This window comes from Lathyrus oleraceus, chromosome 3, assembly GCF_024323335.1.
Source record: "Lathyrus oleraceus cultivar Zhongwan6 chromosome 3, CAAS_Psat_ZW6_1.0, whole genome shotgun sequence".
NCBI lineage: Eukaryota > Viridiplantae > Streptophyta > Magnoliopsida > Fabales > Fabaceae > Lathyrus > Lathyrus oleraceus.
Window position 1 is genome coordinate 230,529,425 of NC_066581.1, and position 19,587 is coordinate 230,549,011.

At 35.0% G+C, this 19,587-nt stretch overlaps 2 long non-coding RNA genes and 1 pseudogene across 6 annotated transcripts; 1 reads left to right on the forward strand and 2 right to left on the reverse strand.

The window, feature by feature from the left end:
• Window positions 1–8,326, reverse strand: part of LOC127130583 (transcription elongation factor SPT6 homolog) — a 73,446-nt pseudogene extending 65,120 nt beyond the window's left edge.
• Window positions 287–2,382, reverse strand: LOC127126491 (uncharacterized). 5 transcript variants are annotated; one of them, XR_007804999.1, is made up of 6 exons: window positions 2,094–2,379; window positions 1,744–1,972; window positions 1,234–1,600; window positions 830–1,142; window positions 478–704; window positions 287–385 (listed from the first exon to the last, which is right to left on the reverse strand). It is a non-coding gene; the product is annotated as an uncharacterized LOC127126491 (long non-coding RNA). The 5 variants fall into 5 exon arrangements; XR_007805000.1 differs by having other exon boundaries at window positions 478–1,142; window positions 2,094–2,382; XR_007804998.1 differs by having other exon boundaries at window positions 287–704; window positions 810–1,142; window positions 2,094–2,377.
• On the forward strand, window positions 1,917–4,587 carry LOC127126492 (uncharacterized). Its single transcript, XR_007805001.1, has 2 exons — window positions 1,917–2,098; window positions 4,290–4,587. It is a non-coding gene; the product is annotated as an uncharacterized LOC127126492 (long non-coding RNA).
• Window positions 8,327–19,587: the final 11,261 nt, after the last annotated feature.

Genomic DNA, 19,587 nt, shown 5'->3' on the forward strand with positions numbered 1-19,587 from the left:
TTGGCCTTTGAGTTTTCCATGATTACATGATTATTACAGAGCAAGTTTTGGTTACTTAGTAGCATGTCCATGGTCAATCATTGTTACCATGGCCTTCATGACCTTGTGGCGTCGGCAATTTGAGAGCCAATTTATGTTAGCAATTTGAGAGCCAATTTAGGTTTGAACTTAGAGTTGGCTTATGATAGGAAATGTTATATCCTGCAGGAACATAAGGTTTTGTTTGTTTTAATGGTAGCAGGCTAATAGTTAAAGTTCTTAAAAGCAATTAGAAGCAGACTAGGAATTTAAAAAGAAAAGTTCACATTCAAAATCAGAAATGTTATTTGTATCAGGCTAAGTACAAATTGATTTTTAGAATAGCTAGCACCGTAAATCCCATGTCCTGCAAAACGGTGATCATCAAACTGCAGCATGAGCAGCATACTCAACCAAAAACCAATCCACATGTTGACACACAATGACCAAGTACCTTACCTAAGCATCATGACAACACATACAAAACCACACCTAAGGTCAATCACAAAGTTCATCACAGCAAATATCTGTTTCACCTGCAACACCATCATTTCCTTGTCATTTCCTTCGACTTAATGGTACGGTTATTTCCTAAAGATGGAAAGTTTGGTTGAAAAGAGGCCTCAAGTAGTATTGTGCCAGCATGAGTCACACAAGACAGCGCAAATCTTAAGCAACCTAGAAACCTGCATTTCTCACAACAGAAACATAAATCAGCAGCATATCGTGGCATCTAAACCGAGGCATCGTCATCCTTAATATCATATATGTTGCAGGAAATAAAGCAAAACCTGCATTGAAGCCAACAAACCTAGCCTATGCAGTTTTCGGATCAACCCAAATCAAGGGCTATGAGAAGCAATGAGTTAGCTCAAAGGTAGCGATGTCGTCAATACCAACTCAACAGTCATAACAACATGTGCTTTGCAGAGCTCAAAACAAAAAAAACTAAGTCAACAAGACATGAAGAACCAGTCAACAATGGATTGGTATTGTAAGACGGAATAGTATCACCAATTGCTGCAAATTCTACGGTAACATAAGCCAAAAGAACACAAAAGCCGCTTTCACAACCAAGGCAGTGAATAAGAATTCGTCATGCCACCAATATGAATCCTGCAAGTCTGCGACGAACAAGCTTAACATGATAAGCAAGAAAGGCATAAGTCAAAGCAAAGCAAATCATGAACAGATGAGGACGGTGTTAGAGCATACCAATGCAGGGTCCGCAATCCAAACAGATAATGCATACCACAATTCAGCAATGATTCAATCAATGAGTGCGAGGATAATAAGAACATAACCTCATGTTCTGAACTGTTTACTGAAGGCTGGACGTACACGGGCTACAGACTCGCAAGCGGCCTCAATCTCCGCTTGACCATTTAAGTCACCACCACTCTGCAACATGAAGAGTTTACCACCCTGCATCAATGTGTGAATTCATGGTAATAACCTGCAGTGCATCAGTGGTAACTGAACTGGCCAAATAGTATTCTGTCATGTCAGTTCACCATTCACAACAGTCCAAACGGCCATTTAAGTGAGTGTCTTTTCCTCATGGCATCAGTTAACCCAAAACCTGCGAAAAATTCAAGAATTACGTGACAGTAAAAACAAAGTTCTTACGGTGACATATAGATCTTTCACGGCAGTGAATAAAAAACTCAAAATAGACAACGTGTTTGAGAGATTTCGCTACAGACAAAGCTTAAACCTTAATACCTTCATTTTGGGGTCCACGTCAAAAGGGAGGACCACCAAATCTGGACGAGATTCTTTTGGCTAACGGATTGATTCATCCAAAGATTTGCCAGCTCATGAAGGAGGAGCGGATTGAACCTCGTATTGAACTCTATAAAAGGGAGCGCTCATTCATTGAAAGGCCTCTCCCTTCTGGCACCGTCACCCTGCTGAAATCACATCCCAACCTACACACCAAAGCTCAATCAACCTGGACGAAATCGCAGTTCATTAGAAAAAGCGCTTTGACGAGTAGAGGGTGAAGATTTGAAGAAGAAGGGGAGAAGAAGTCGAGGACTTGGAGCTAAAGAGTAAGAGTCGCAATCCTTTACCTGAGGTATTTCTTCGACCGTCGGGATCTCGCCGGAGTTGCGAAGCTCCGGTGAGACTTATTCCTTTCATATCAATCTTCTCACCACCGAAGCCCCTATTTTTCTCCTAGGCTTTAGGATTTCAGACTAATTATAGTTGATTGTGGTTGATGTTGAGATTTTTTTTTAAAATGTTATGCGGCTAGGGTTTGAGTAATTTGCTTCGGGGATTATTTAGCTTCTAGAAAAAGGGAAAAGTAATTTACGAGTAAATAGAGTATTTGTTTTTTCTAGAAAAAGGGAGACATGATGAACAGAAAAAGTAATTTACGAGTAAATAGAGTATTTGTTTTTAATTTTATTTTAATAAATTTCAATTTTGAATCACAAAATATTTAGATATAAATTATGGTAGACATCAAAACTCAATAATATATTTGATAGTGTTGACATAAAAACATCATTAAATATGATTTAGAATATGAAAGTTTGTAAGGAATGAACGTAATATAAAAAAATGAGGTAATTTGAATTTATTTGTTATTATTATTTGAATATATTTGTAATAGTTTTTCCTTTTTTTTTTGTGGTTAGGCAATTTTTTATTGATGTTTTGACTTGGACTTTTGCTAAATATATTGGTCTATATACACGCTCGATTACTTTTTCTATATTTTGTAAGCTTTTATTTTTATTTATATATGGTTCTGTATCGCTTTCTATAATAAAAATTTATGTAAAATTTTATAGATATTAAAAATTAAAATATATAATATTATTTAAAATCTTAAAATAATACCACTAGTGTATTCCTTAGAATGGTTTAAAAAAATATAGAAAACAAAAAGGCGAATTTGCATGTTGGTTGGGCTCACATAAAAATTAAAGGATACAAACATATAAAAAAAAAAATTTTAAAAAACCCTATTTAAATGAGTAACAGCTTGTTTACGTTAATTAGGGTTCAGCTTTTTATTTCTATTTCAGTTTTAAGAGTGCGCAAGTTGTGATGAAATCCAACGGCAATCTATTATTCCTTCCCGAAGAACTCATCGTACAAGTTCTGTCATACCTCCCAGTTAGATCTTTGACGCAACTGAGATGCGTGACCAAAGCATGGAACGCCATCATCTCCAATCCAAAATTTATCAAACTGCACCTTCAACGTTCCAAAAAAAATAAGAATCTCACGCAAATCTTAGGCGTGTCTCGGGAATCTGTTATCCAACCCTATCCCCTCAATACTTATAAGATTCTATCTTTGAGTCCCAACAAAGTCGAAATATTTAGCGTAGGGGGTAATGCTTGGAAAATTATTCAACTTCTTCATGTGGTTCCTTTAGACCATTGGCAACGTGCTCCAAGAAAACGTCGGCTTTTCAATGAAGATTTGTATTTGAATGACACTATAAACTTCTTGGCTCGAGATATTGCCGAGCATATCGTGATTATCTCGATGAATCTCGGTACAGAGGCATATCGCGAGTTGCTTCCACCTCAAGATTTTGTGGAAGTTCCACTTCATTTGCCAACTATTTATGTTTTGGGGGACTGTCTTTGTTTTTGTCACCATACTCAGAAAACCCATTTTATTATATGGAAGATGAAGGAATTTGGAATTGAAAAGTCATGGACTCAATTACTAAAAATAAGCTATCAGGATTTGGATATTCGTATTAAATATAAATATTTTCTGGCCCCAGTATGCCTTTATGAGAGTGGCATCGCACTAGTACTAGCTAGTCGTCGGCGTGGATTGGAATTGATTCTATATGATTGGAGTGATAATACAATAGAAAAAACCAGATTGAGCAACTTCGAGTGGATGTATCCACATAATTATATCGAAAGCTTGGTTTCCCCGGATTGAAGTGAGTTCCTCTTCAATTATATACTTATTCAAATTTATGTTAGTTTATGCTCTTTTATAATCCTTGGCATTTCATAATAATAGATTGTGTGATGTTTCTTTTGATGATGGCTTAGAGGACCATATTATGAGTGTGTTTTATTGTATCCCACATATAGCTGTATCAAGTATCGTTATCTATTCTCACGATGTTTATCTAAGGCTATGAGAATGGTTTGATGTCATGGAGTAGGAAAAACAATAAAATTAGTTTAGATAATTAGAACACGAGAACAAAGTGTAATTTCCGTGTACCGTTGTAGTCGTAACGAGGCATTATTTTCTAACCTAGGACTCTTAAATTAAAGGTACTGCACCAGATGCTCCTGATGAGCCACCAGTAGAAGGGCTTCGCATTGGCACCATTGCAGCTACTGACCTAATGGAAGGTGCTGAATCATTTTGTGGATCATCGATGTGCCTTTGAAAATATGCCACAAGCCGGTCAATATCCTCAAACATCTTTTTGCGGAACCTGAATCCTTTGGGGTAAAGACCAATGTACTCATGGTGTGGATTTGTACTTCTTATGTAAGTCAATACAAATGTGCCAGGATGTTCATGACAGATGCCAAAACTATAAACTATGCGCATTGGATTCTCTTCCTTTTCGGTCTTCAAAAGTTCATCAACTTCTGTTTTCAAACCCGTCCTGAACTTGCGATAATTTAACATTGCTCTTAAATGAGTAACCAAGGGATCAACATACCGGTCCATAACCTAAGCAATAATGAATAGGAAAGAGTAAGTCATAGTGACACAATAAAGGTGTCCAGAAAGCCAGGTGGAGTACCTTACCTCATCTAAATCCTCAAAAGTATCCTCTCCAATTTTAAGAGTCTTTCCAATTCGAAGTAAGCTTGTGATGTCCTTGAGTTCCTTGCCGCCCTCAATTATCTCCTTGTGGGCATACACTCCATCGTGAATTTTAAGAGTCAAAGTAAGGTATGAAGGACCCTTAGAATTAGGACGGAAAATACTTTCACCAGGATCCTTGTCTGACAAGAACTGCATAAAGACAGGTGAAGTTAAGCATGCACATAACCATCCATTATACACAAATTCAATTTGTCCTTTTTCCTCGTAACTAGCGCATGCCACTTAGAAGACAGTGTTTTAGAGATAAAATCTCAGTATTGTATAAATGTTTTTACTAAACTTTGTTATTGTTATCATCTATATTAATTAATATATCAGTAGTAGTTCTCACATCAAGAACATAAACCAACTTTACAAACTAGAACTACAATGCTTTATTCAAATCTATGACATCTAATTAGCAAAAGATGAGTGAGGATAATAGAAGCAGGAGGAAATACTCTTTTCACACTTATTGGGAAAAATTGTTCTAGGTTCCTAACAAAATGTGCACTAGGTTCCTGACTAATTAAAAAGAGCATGTCAACATATTTATTGCTAAAAGGAAAACAAATTATTAAGAAACCAATAGAGGAAGGCCCTTGTTTCTGTTTTTGGTCAGATATATCTAGGGAAATAATAGCAAAATTGTATGCATTTACGTGTGTGTGTGTGTCTCTCCAAAGAATAATACATACAACGAATCAAGAATCAATCCAATTAAGCCTAGAAAATGGTCAATACAGCATGAAGTTACTAAAAAGCAAACCTCAATTGCTTCATCAGTAGTAATATTCTGAAACCGTGGATGAACAATCATCCTAGGCTTGAAATGCTTCTTTGAACGCTCCCTTTCTTTCCTAATTTTGTCTTGCTCATTCGGCAAGGAACTCCGGTCTTCGTGGTAATATGGATCAAAGTTGTGGTTGTGATGTAACCGATCACTTCTCATTTCACTTTCTTTACAAACAAGGAAGACTTGATACCTGTTTTTTTGGATTGACTTGATTTTACAAGTGAGCATGTCGCCTTCATGTAGCCTATCAGATAATTCAATTATATCTCTCAAGTCATCTGCATAGTCTTCTTTCATGAGGATTCCGGTCATTCCGGATTCAAGCCCGCATATTGCTCTTTGGGCTTGAACTCGGCGAACCGTAACCTGGACCATTTTACCTTCGGCTAGAGTCTCTTCAGTCTCACCTGAAATCATATAGAACTCCTCATCCGGACTTGGTTCTTCATATTGCTTACGCCAATCCTGAAAACCTTGAATCAATTCTCTTTTTATATCATAGAGAGTTTCAATCTTGTCTTGACGATTATTTCCAGAAGCATATTCCTCAACATCCAGATTTTTCAAATAACTAGGTCGATCTCTCACATGTTCTATGGCCATCTCTAGGGCATCATCGTCATCATATGCATCACCAGTGCCGTCTTCATCATAGACATCTTTGGCCAACTCTTGTGCAAGAATATAAGACTCTGGATGAATTCGTGTATCATCCAGCAAATCAATAAATTGGCTGCTGCTAGCAGCTAATCCACTTCGCCTCACACGCAAGAAACCAACCGCGTTGACAAACACCTTTTTACCAAGTTGGTGTTCGGTCAAAAAGTCCTTCCGGGTATAAATTGAGTCGGCTCTAACTAGCGATCTTTGCAAGGATGCAGCCTTCCGTGGACCAAGCCCCGAAATAAATTGTAACGGAGCAAATAACCACATGACTTATTGCTAAATTAATGTCTAAGCCAGCCTGATTGGTCACATCTACCATAATCTGCTCAACTATCCCAATTTTATCATCCGGGTTGAGAAAACTCTCCCAAGGGGTCAGTTTCCATGACAATATTTCCTTTCTGGGCCCACATAATGTTGCAACCATTGCCAATGGGTTCTGGAGAAATCGACCAAGAGCAACAGCCCGCCTCACTATACCTGTCAAAGCAACAAAAATAGGATTAGTTATAGGATGCATTAGATGAAGGGCCGCATACACCTAACACAATATTTACCTAGCTGCTGCGAAGGAAGTTGTTCAGAGGAAATTTGGGAATTCTCGTAAAGACGGGGCAGAGATTCGTCTCCATACACTATACTGAGCCCGTCCATTTCATGCCCAACATCTCTTGGGTTTTCCTCGACCATCTTAAAAATAACCTGATTGAAGAAAGTAGAAACCAACAGATGAGACCCACAATACAACAGCAGCAGAAGTCTTTCTCAATAGGGGGCAAAAAGTAATCATAATTCTGACTGAGGACACCATGACCATGCCATTTTATACAGCTTAATAGACCATCCAATGTTACCCAGCAAAAAAGTAAACATGTACCAATTGTACTCATCAAATAAATTTATACCAACTCTTACCAACCCAAAAAATAACCAAATAATCAAACAAAGGACACATTTTAATGATTATGAATAAAGTTACAGATGCATACCATGTGTCTAGCACATTTAAGAACTTCTTCAGGGGTATCGTACATGGCACATGTGAAGTTAGAAGCCACCTCTTCTGGTGTTTCCTTTGGATCTATGAACTCATGCTGTAGAAGAGGGCAGACAATACAAAACCTTTAGCTTATGTTTATGGTCAAAAACAAAGAGCAGTTCTAAATTCAAACATACGTACCAGCTTAACTACAGATAGACATAATCCGATTTGCTCAGAACTAGACCCAAACCTGCTTGCAACCTCCCACAGACCTGCCTTACTGAAAGTGCTATACATTGACTTCCGTTTTGGCACTGCATTCGCATTGCATAGAAACGTGTTAAAAACAAAATTTTCAGACCCAAAAACACTTCTTGTTACGCATAGTTAATATTGTGATTCATGTGAGTATCGTCGGTATGACGTTCTTCACATCCAGACTCTCGTAATTTAAGCTAGCATATTGAACACGTGAACAAGCATAAATAGAATAACAATAACAGTAAACAAATTATATATGTTTATGAAAGAAGTAATAGCACTGAAATATAATTTGATAATTAAAATGGTAAGATAAGAATAATATCATATAAATTTGGCAATTAAAATAACAACTAAATAAGATTAAAGGTAATTTAGTAAAATGACATGTAAAAGCTTCAAACAATAAAAATGACATTAATAAATAATTGAAAGAGAAATCAAATTAAACCTCAAAATTAAACTGTAATTTGCTCAAAATGGAGTTTTTAATACAATACAGAAAATAAAACCTTGTTGGAAATTAAATGTTGCAATATAAACTTGCTTCAAGATAAACACCAAGCTTAACACTGATTATTTATAGGAGGATTTTCGATTACTAACAGCCACAGATCATGTATGAATAATGGAGAAAGTGGGAGAAGCCTTCAAGGTATTGCTGTTAGTGGGTGAATTTTTGGGTTTCTGAAATCCATGACACAGTCTTGGCATTTTCTTCCGATTTTTGCTGTTTTGTTCCGTTTTCGCGCATAAAATCTCATACTAGTTAAATACCTAACACAACCACAAAATACCAATATAATATAATAAAAAATAGATAAAATAATCGAAAATACTATGTGAGGTATTTTATGGTTATGAAATAGGAGGTATTATCCGCTATACTTTTTGACTCAATCTCAAAGTCCACTACGTCTACTTTTGCTTAATATCAATACATAAAATGAGAGAGAGAAAATGATATGGACTATTCAAATCTATTAAAATGAGTGTTGTCTGATCTAAAACATAACAGACTAAATTTTCAAGTGGAGATGGAAAATGGGAAAATAATGGTCGAGTAAAATTATTTATATGTATTGCCGCATGATAGATAATAATAGGTGGGTAAAATAAGAAGAAGAAAAGTTCTGATGACATAAAATACATATAAATCAATTACATTTGTTTGCTATTCTTGTGATCTCCATATATACATATTAATTGAAGAAGATAATTTCAAGTCAAAGACGCGTAAAATGAAATGGAAAAGTTGAGACAAAAGAGATCTCATGATTTTGGCGAATCTACTCATATTAAGAACAATTATTGTAATACCAAATTGGTAGCATTACAATGTACATAACAGGAAGAGTATAAAAGGATGTAAAAATGGAAAGAAAGAAAACGTTCCCAATGGTTGTAATATGCAAAAATGGAAAAAGAAAAGAAACATCATAACTCCATACAAAAATAGACCATAATTTTTCACAATATCATTTAATACAATCTTGTTTGATACATCATAAATTTGAACACAAAATAGACCACAGTGTCATTTGAGACAACCTTGCAAACAAAACTAAATATTTCATTAATAAACTAGTTATTGACACAATGATAATTAATTCATCACATTTGATTTGATTCCATGTCTTTTGATACACTTCATATTACATGAACTCGTGGACAATAGGAAAAAAATCCAAGACAATATAAGTGCAATCATCAAACACTGACTTTTGTTCTTCTCCATTTAAACCTTCTTCTTGATCTTTTCATGCCTCTTTGAACTGAATTTTACCCCAAATTCATTCCCAAATTCCTTGTCAATGTCCTTCCCAAATTCTCTTGAGTAAGCCATTATCATTTCATAATTATTGCAATTTGTTGGAATCTTTTAATTTCCATTCCTACTTTGAACATATCCAACTTCATCAACTTAGATAAGTAGATCACAATTTTCCACACTCTACAATTAGGTACAAAATAAGAATGAGTTAAACATGTAGAAAATAATGAAAAAATTAAATATTTTCTACCCATGCATTTCAACATCTTCAGAACTTTTTCTTGTGGTTTTGAATGGTGTTTACAACCAACGTCTTCATTGCTTCATTACATCCACATCTGGATAAACTCAATCCACTTTAGTTTTCAATTGATGAAGTTTTGCTTTCTCCCATTTTTTCAAACCCTAAATCGAATGAAGCCCAGGATGGAGATGATGAATGTCGCATGGGATGGAAACAATGAAGAAGAAAAACGTATGAACAATATGAAGAATAAAAAATTATGAACAAGATGAATCAAAACATATTGAACCAAAAGACGATGAAGATGAAAAAGTATGAACAAGAATAATCAATTATGGAAGAATACGTTAGGTAACTGAGATTTTGTTCCTCAGTGGACATATGTTGGACACGATGTTAGGGCAATTGGTCCAACTTCTTAAACTCTTTAAGACAATACTATGACATCAATAAAAACACAAAGTAGAAAGCAATAAAGAAATAAGAGATCGGTAACCCAGTTCGGTGAAGTCACGCCTACGTTTGGGGAGCACTCTACCTAAGAAAGAAAATTCACTACTTCGAATTAATACAATTAGTTTTCTATGAACATCAATCTCGTGATATTTAATGTCTCTTCCTAATCCTAGTGACTTTCTATTTAGAACTACTCCTAAAAATAATAAAGTTTCCTCTCGTTTACTTGATAAAATCAAGGGGAAAAGTTATGTTATATATAAAGCACCATGTACTAAGCCCTAAACCTAACTCATTTGTCTCCAAATTTAATTTTTCATTTGCGTATCCATATTAATCCCCTAAACCAAACTCCATTATATTTTTCTTGTTGTTGTTTCTATTGTTGTCTCTGTTATTTTGTTGTTGTCGTTATTATGTTCTTGTAGTTGTATTTTAGGAATAATTTTTCAATGTTGTCATGAAAGCAAAGATACAGTGATTTATTGCTTGCTTACCTTGGTTGATAACATTGAAAAATTTATTCATAATCGTAATTAGAAGATATTGCATCTAAAAAAGATAATGGTCTATGGTAGGGAGTTGTATTTGATATTTCTTACCGTTCATCAATTTTTTGTTCAACAAAAAATGTTACGTATTCTCTTAGGGGAAAAGTCACTTATGGACACGCTTCGATTCCGAGCAACTAATGTTTATGATTTTATTTATTTTAAAATGGGACCCTTATTTTATTCTATTTATTTATTAAAATTTAAATTAGATATTCCCTCGGTGTTGAATGCTAACTGAGAGGAACACTAATAGTGTCTTTACACTACTACAAACAATATATTTTATGACAAAACTTTCACCTCACCCAACTAAAAATCAAGGTATAATGCCAATGAGCGTCATGTTTTATTTTATTTTTTAATAAATACCACATATTCCCTCAGTTTCTAAATTTAACCAAGGGAAAAAATAATCCAGGACATGCTTCGAATCCCAATAATAATAGTTTATGTTTTTATTTCTGTAAACATGTTGCCTTTCTTTTTACTTTTATTTTTATTTTTAAGTTAATGATCTATTGCTTCGGTTATATTTAATAACCAAGGAATTAGATTATCAGATTCTACTATAAAAACACTTGTTAATCAGATTTTACCATAAACCTAACTTATATGTAGCTACTTCAAACTTGTGCATTCTTTGGGAGGGATTGCAAGACAAAAAAAAAATCTGCAATGTTCTTCTATCTTGTATAAAATATTTTTTCTGCTCTTACAATTCATTCCAACATAATGGTGTTGATGTTGTTGTATTTTTGGAAGAACGTTCCTATGTTGTTAATCAAAGAAATATTGAGAAATTTATTGTTTTCCTCGGTAGACGACATTGAGAAATTTATTCCTAAACACAATTATCTTATTTTCTTTCATGCGAAAGTATTTGCCATGAAAACATGTGCTCAAGATAATGAAATCTCTCTGGGATTTATTGTAAGTGCAGAAAAAAAATTATGGGTTGGAACAGATAACTTATCAGAAATTTTAAAAGATTTGTTGTTATCCAAGAATTCATTCTCAAAACCAGGATTTGTTTAAACAATTTATTTTAATATTATCTATAAAGAATATAATTTAAAAAAAAACTTTTCTCCCCGGTTACAGAAACCGAGAGGTATGTGGAACTTGGGATGAAACCTATTTTGTGTATTTTTTATTTAACAAGAAACATATTTTACCTCGTTTTTGAGTAATAATCGGGGGAAATATAAGCGTATTTATTGAGTTTATTCATCATCCTTAAACAAATATTTGTCGTCCATTTAATTAATATCAACGATCAGGACACTACCATTAGTGATCCACGTGAATCTTAAAACCCTTGTTAGAAAAACATTATGAATATTAAAAATTGATAATGGAACATTTGATATGAAAACTTTAAAACTTAAAAAAATATTTATTTTATTTGAAATTTTTTCTCTTGGATGGATTGCAAGAGCAGAAAATTATTCGTGGTCAAGGTTTGTGTCCTTAAATAATCATATAATTGCATATTCATTTTAGTTGTCTAATATTTTTTGTTTTATATCAGACATTTGATCTTCCTTAAGATCAATGAAATGAGGATCCTCAATATTTGCTCTTCTCCAATATATCCAGCATTTATTCTTCACCGATAATGATGACGATAAATCAGACTCAAGAGTTTACCTTAATATTCTTTGAAACAATGTAGTTTGTAAGCAAATTAATTTATTAATATTCTGTGTAAACAATGTAATGAGTATTTAAAAAAAAAGAATATATATATTTCCCCTCGATTTTGTTCATAAATTGAGACAGGTAAAGTGACATATTTTCATAAATTGAGAGGGGTAAAGTGACATAAAAAAAAGAATATATATTTCCCCTCGGTTTTGCTTAAGTTATTCTAAAACCGAGGGGTAAAGTGACATATTTTAATCACGCTCTTCGTTACCTCGTCTTTGTAGCTGAGGTTAAATAAACTTTGCGCCCGATGATACATCTGTTTTTTGTAGTAATGTTAATTTTATTCTATTTTTTAATTAAAATATAAATCAAATATTTCCTTGGCTTTTACTGTCAAATGAGAGTAAAACTCCCAACAACATTATTTTCCAAAATCATAATGTTACCATCATTTACTTTAGTTTTCTCCAAACTTTTTGACCCCTAGCGAACAGAGCATCATACCAACTAATCTTCTTAAAACTTGTCTTCGAAGACAAACCAAACTTCATCTTCTATAAACAAAACTAAACTCCAATTTTCAAGTCGAACAAAGTAAACAAATGGATACCCCCTTCCCTTTAAAGTGTATTTTATGTTGGACCTTCACAGAAGGATATTTGCCACCCATCAAGGAAATTATATGTTGAACCTTCATGAAACGATCATTATTGTCCCAATAGGAAATTATATGCTAGACCTTCACTGGAGAGTCCTTGCCACCGGTCGAGGAAATTATATGTTACACCTTCAGGAAAGGATCGTTGTCGCCCCTCGAGGAAATTAGATGTTGGACCTTCATAGGAGGATCCTTGTTACCCCTTGAGGAAATTCTATCATGGACCATGACTGAGGTGTTTGTGTATGACCTATTACTGAGGTTTATACATGGGAGGCATTAGACCTTCTAGCAGCCATCAAATGGGTGCATTAGCTCAACTTGGATGGACTGGACTTTGATATTGATTAAAAAAGCATGGAGGATAATGAATAGCCAACAACTATAATTGATTTGTATGTCTTTTATGTCATCATAACTTTGCTTCTTATTATTTCACCCTCTATTTTCTATCATGCGACAATACATATATATAAATAATTTTAGTCCACCATTATTTTCCCATCTTCCACCTCCACTTGAAAATTTAGACTCTTATGTTTTAGATCAAGAAAGTTTGAAATATAAAAGGAGTGGAACTCCTTAAAACATTTCATAGAAAATGCTAAAGAAGCACAGATGCGATGCAATGAATGATATTATGGAGATCTATGGAAGATGCAGTTGAAAAGAAGGCGTATTTATGGAAGATGCGATGCAACTAATGATGTTATAGAGATCTATGGAGTTCTTATCTGTTAGGCTATTGAAAAGAAGATGCATTTTATTGGAATAGATAGTACCAATTAATCATTATAAGCCTTCCTTCAACCATGTAGTCTCATACCTGCACAGCCTCAAGATCCCTCTTATTTTGATGTGAATTTGATTTTTCTCTAGAAGCTGATAGAAGTGTCTCATTGTCATACCTCATGCACCGATAACCACTCCTTCGCTCTCGGGTGTTACATGTAACCACTCTTCGGCCTCTCCGGTCTTGGGTGTTATCTCTCTCTCTCTCTCTCTCTCTCTCTCTCTCTCTCTCTCTCTCTCTCTATATATATATATATATATATATATATATATATATATATATATATATATATATATATATATATAGAGAGAGAGAGAGAGAGGAGAGAGAGAGAGAGAGAGAGAGAGAGAGAGAGAGATTAAAGGTAGTGCATTGTCAGTGTAAACTTTTTTTACACCATCAACCAATAGAATTATAACGTTCTGCCATGTCATATCAGTATTTTAAAATTAAACGTGTGATTTGGCGGGATACACGTCTCTTATTGGTTGACAGTGTAAAAATATTTTACAGTGTTAGTGCATAGTATTTTTTCGCATATATATATATATATATATATATATATTATATATATATATATATATATATATATATATATATATATACATACTTGTGCCCGTATCTATGTATTTTAATGGGATAATTACTCGTAATCATGTCCGTTTCCATGTAACAATTTTTTTACAAGTGGATAGTATTTACGGGTATCTTATGGGAATATTTCAAATTGCCCTTAATTTAAAGGCAAACTATAGATCTTAGATTTTTTTTTAAATAATCAGTTTTTCAAAATAAATAAATAAAATAACCAATAATTAAAATAACCAGGTTTTATAGAGGATGCGTCGGATAAATTAGTGCACCCCCAATGCAGTAAGAGGAGACGTCAATAGCCTTGGTGCATGAATTGGGCTCCTCATGAGGAGGCGCCAATGTTATTGGCGCATGCATTGACCCTCATGAGGAGGCGCCAATGCTCCTGGTGCCTAGGTGCATTTTGGTTGGTGGGCGCCAATTCATCTGACACCTGCATGTTCTTTCATGTGGGCGCCAATCCCGCAGGCGTCCACATGTTACGTACAATTGAAGTACCGTCTCTATAAATACCACGTCTTGGATGCAATATTTTTTACTCAAAATCATCTCCTAATACCATAATTTCTCTAGTTCAACCACTATCACCTTCAAGTTTCTTTGATGTTATAATGTTAGTTTCTATTAATGTTAAATAAACTTTAATGTTATAGTTGGTGGGTTTCTATTAATAAGTTAGTGGAGAGATTAAGAGTCTGTTGTAGTTGGAAGGTCAAGAGATAGTGGCCTATTGATAGTATTTACTAATAATTATGTTTCCTAGAATAGTTGAAGTTTCTGAGTCTATATAAAGACCAAGGATGTACTCTAATTAAAATACAGAAGTTACAAAAGACTTGCTTCCTTCTGTCAAATTGGCATCAAAGCTAATGGCAAACATGTTGAATCAAATTCCGTTGTCACGGCTAACGAAGTTAAATTACGAAAACTGGAGTATCCAAATGAAAGCTCTTTTCGGATCTCTAGACGCGTGGGAGGTGACCAAAGATGGGTTTGAAGAACCAACAGATATTGTGGGATATACGACAGCTTAAAACAAGGCGTTGAAAGAGACGCGATCGAAGGATAAAACGGCATTATACATGCTGTTTAGCGATGTTGATGAATTAGGCTTCGAAAAGATTGCCGGTTCGACTACGTCAAAAGAAGCGTGGGACACGCTAGAGAAAGTGTTCAAAGGAGCAGATCGAGTAAAGCAAGTTCGACTCCAAAATCTTCGTGGCGAATTGGAGAGGATGCAAATGAAGGAGTCAGAAAATGTATCTGACTACATCACGCGTGTACAAAAGGTGGTGAACCAACTCATCAGAAATGGCGAAACAGTAACTGATGCACGAGTTGTTGAAAAGATTTTGAGATCTTTAACAGATAAATTTGAGAATATTGTGTGCGCAATAGAAGAGTCGAAGGACCTTTCGACGCTCTCATTCGAAGAGGTCGTTGGTTCCCTCGAAGCACACGAACAACGTAAGATGAAAAAGAAGGAAGAAGGAGTAGAGGACGCAAATCAAACCGAAGAGCAAATCAAAGACGAAAAGGTACTCTTTTCTCAAAAAAATTGAGGAAGAGGACGTGGTCGTGGAGGACGTGACGGTGGTCGAAGTGGTAGAGGCAGCAACTTCGAGAGAGGACAGTCGAGCCAGCAAAATTGGCGTGGCAGAGGACGTGGTCAAAGAGGTGGTAGGTCGAACCATTCCAACTTTGAATGCTACAAGTATGGCAAGTATGGTCATTATGTGAAGGATTGCAACTCATTCAAATGCTATAACTGTGATAAAGTGGGACATCTTGCAAAAGATTGTCGAATCGAAAAGAAGGTAGAAGAAACAACCAATCTAACTTTGGAAGCTGAAGCAAATGAAGGTTTTCTCTTGATGGCTCAAAATGAGATCAACACAAATGACAATGTTTGGTATCTTGACTCAGGAGCAAGTAACCATATGTGTGGTCATAAACACTTGTTTAAAGAAATGAGAAAGATTGAATATGGCAATGTGTCTTTCGGAGATGCATCGAAAGTGAAGGTCGAAGGCAAGGGAACGATCCATTACTTGCAGAAGGATGGGTTGATTGGATCAATTCAAGATGTTTATTATGTACCAAATCTTAAGACCAACATATTGAGTTTGGGACAACTTACAGAAAAAGGTTATTCGATACTTATGAAAGAACGGATACTGCATTTGAAGGACAAGCTGGGACATCTGATTGCTCGTGTCGAAATGGAGAGAAATCGAATGTACAAACTGAATCTGATAAACGTTCGAGAAAAATGCTTACAAGTAAATGTCGAAGACAAAGCGTCACTATGGCATCTACGCTTTGGTCATCTACATCATGTTGGTTTAAAAAGGTTGGCGAAAAAGAACATGGTGCATGGACTACCAGATATGAATTATGAAGGAAAGTTCTGTGAAGAATGTGTGCTTAGCAAACAAACAAGAACTTCATTTCAAAAGAAGGCAGAATATCAAGCTAAGCATATCCTTGATTTAATTCACACCGACATATGTGGGCCAATCACGCCAGAATCTTTTAGTAGCAAAAGATACTTTATTTCCTTTATCGACGATTACTCACGGAAGACATGGGTTTATTTCTTGAAAGAAAAGTCTGAAGCATTCGAGGTGTTCAAAAGGTTCAAAGTAATGGTGGAGAAGGAAACCGACAGACACATTAAAGCAGTTCGATCTGATAGAGGTGGTGAGTATACTTCGACAACCTTTATGAAGTATTGTGAAGAGCAGGGCATAAGGAGATTTCTAACTCCAGCATACTCACCTCAAAAAACTGGGGTGGCTGAAAGGAAGAATCGAACAGTCCTTGACATGGTTCGTTCAATGCTTAAAAGCAAGAACATGCCAAAGGAATTTTGGGCAGAAGCTGTACAATGTTCCATTTATGTTCAGAATCGATGTCCACATTCGAAGTTAGAAGATCAAACACCACAAGAAACGTGGAGCGGACAGAAGCCAACAGTTTCTCATCTCAAAGTATTTGGTAGTGTGGCTTATGCACACGTACCAGATCAATGAAGAACGAAGCTTGAAGACAAAAGTCAGAAATACATACTCATTGGGTATGATGAGAAAACCAAAGGGTACAAGCTATTCGATCCCATAAGAAAGAAGGTGATAGTGAGTAGAGACGTTCGAATAAACGAAGCAAGTAAGTGGGACTGGAACAGTTCGACAAAAGTTATCTTCGAAGTTGAAGAATCATTTGTCGCTGTACCACCAAACATTTCAACAAAACTTGAAGACTCTGACAATGAAGATGAACCTCCACAACCCGAAATGCGAAGTTTGCAAGATCTGTATGATTCGACAAGTGAAGTGCACCTTGTATGTCTCTTGGCAGATGCTGAAAACATCAGTTTTGAAGAAGCAGTACGAGACAAGAAGTGGAAAAGTGCCATGGACGAAGAGATCAGGGCGATTAACCACAACAACACTTGGGAGCTAGTTTAATTGCCAAAAGTTAGTCAACCCATTGGTGTAAAGTGGGTATTCAAGAAAAAGATGAATGCTCAAGGAGAAATAGAACGATACAAAGCGAGACTTGTTGCGAAGGGATACAAACAGAAAGCATGAGTTGATTATGACGAAGTATTTGCACCTGTTGCAAGAATGGAGACAATTCGATTACTCATATCTCAAGCTGCTCAATTCAAATGGCCAATATTTCAAATGGATGTCAAAACAGCTTTTCTGAATGGTGTACTCGAAGAAGAAGTCTATGTTGAACAACCACTCGGACCATACACGTTGTTAATTATCAACTCTCACATTAAGTAAGGAATGAATGTAATATAAAAAATGAGATAATTTGAATTTATTTGTCATTATTATTTGAATTTATTTGTAATAGTTTTTCCTTTTTTTTTTGTGGTTAGGCAATTTTTTATTGATGTTTTGACTTGGACTTTTGCTAAATATATTGGTCTCTATACACGCTCGGTTACTTTTTCTATATTTTGTAAACTTTTATTTTTATTTATATATGGTTCTGTATCGCTTTCTATAATAAAATTTATGTAAAATTTTATAGATATTAAAAATTAAAATATATAATATTATTTAAAATCTTAAAATAATACCACTAGTGTATTCCTTAGAATGGTTTAAAAAAATATAGAAAAGAAAAAGGCGAGTTTGCATGTTGGTGGGGCTCACATAAAAATGAAAGGATACAAACATATAAAAAAAAACATTTTAAGAAACCCTATTTAAATGAGTAACAGATTGTTTACGTTTATTAGGGTTCAACTTTCTATTTCTATTTCAGTTTTAAGAGTGCGCAAGTTGTGATGAAATCCAACGGCAATCTATTATTCCTTCATTCCTTCCCGAAGAACTCATTGTACAAGTTCTGTCATACCTTCCGGTTAGATCTTTGACGCAACTGAGATGCGTGACCAAAGCATGGAACGTCATCATCTCCGATCCAAAATTTATCAAACTGCATCTTCAACGTTCCAAAAAAATAAGAAGGTGTGTCTCGGGAATCTGTTATCCAACCCTATCCCCTCAATACTTTACTAAACAATCCTTCCATAATAAAGTACACCAAACAATACATCTCAGCCAGCGTCGACAATTGCTACGAATTCATTGGTTCCTGCAATGGATTGATATGTTTCAGTGTTATTTCTTTAACAGATCTTCAATACACCTGGTTTCAATTATGGAACCCACCCGCCCACACATTTTCTGTCTACTTTGGGCATCACTCCAATCCTCACCAAAATACATATGGCTGTCATACTCCAATTTTGTCCGGACAGTTCAAAACTTTCGGACATGATGCATAAACTCAAAGCTTAAGTATCCTCACTGGATCCAAGCTTCACAACCCCCAATCATGTCTTAATTTCTTTGGACAACTTCACAACCTTAAAACCTTCATCATTCATGGTTTGTTCTCATTTGCACTGATGGATTTAAGCATTCACTTGCTCATAATCATTAACCTTTTTTCAAGATAATTTCAGTTTTTTATCGAAGATTCTATTTTAATTTATTGAAGTTCAGGTTAATTTTAAAAAAAGGGTTTGCTTGGTTGTTTATTTGAATTAGTAATTAGGAATACTTATTCTTTTAAGGATCCCAACACTAATCCTAATCATATGGCTGACTTTTTATTATTGGCCTTTGAGTTTTCCATGATTACATGATTATTACAGAGCAAGTTTTGGTTACTTAGTAGCATGTCCATGGTCAATCATTGTTACCATGGCCTTCATGACCTTGTGGCGTCGGCAATTTGAGAGCCAATTTATGTTAGCAATTTGAGAGCCAATTTAGGTTTGAACTTAGAG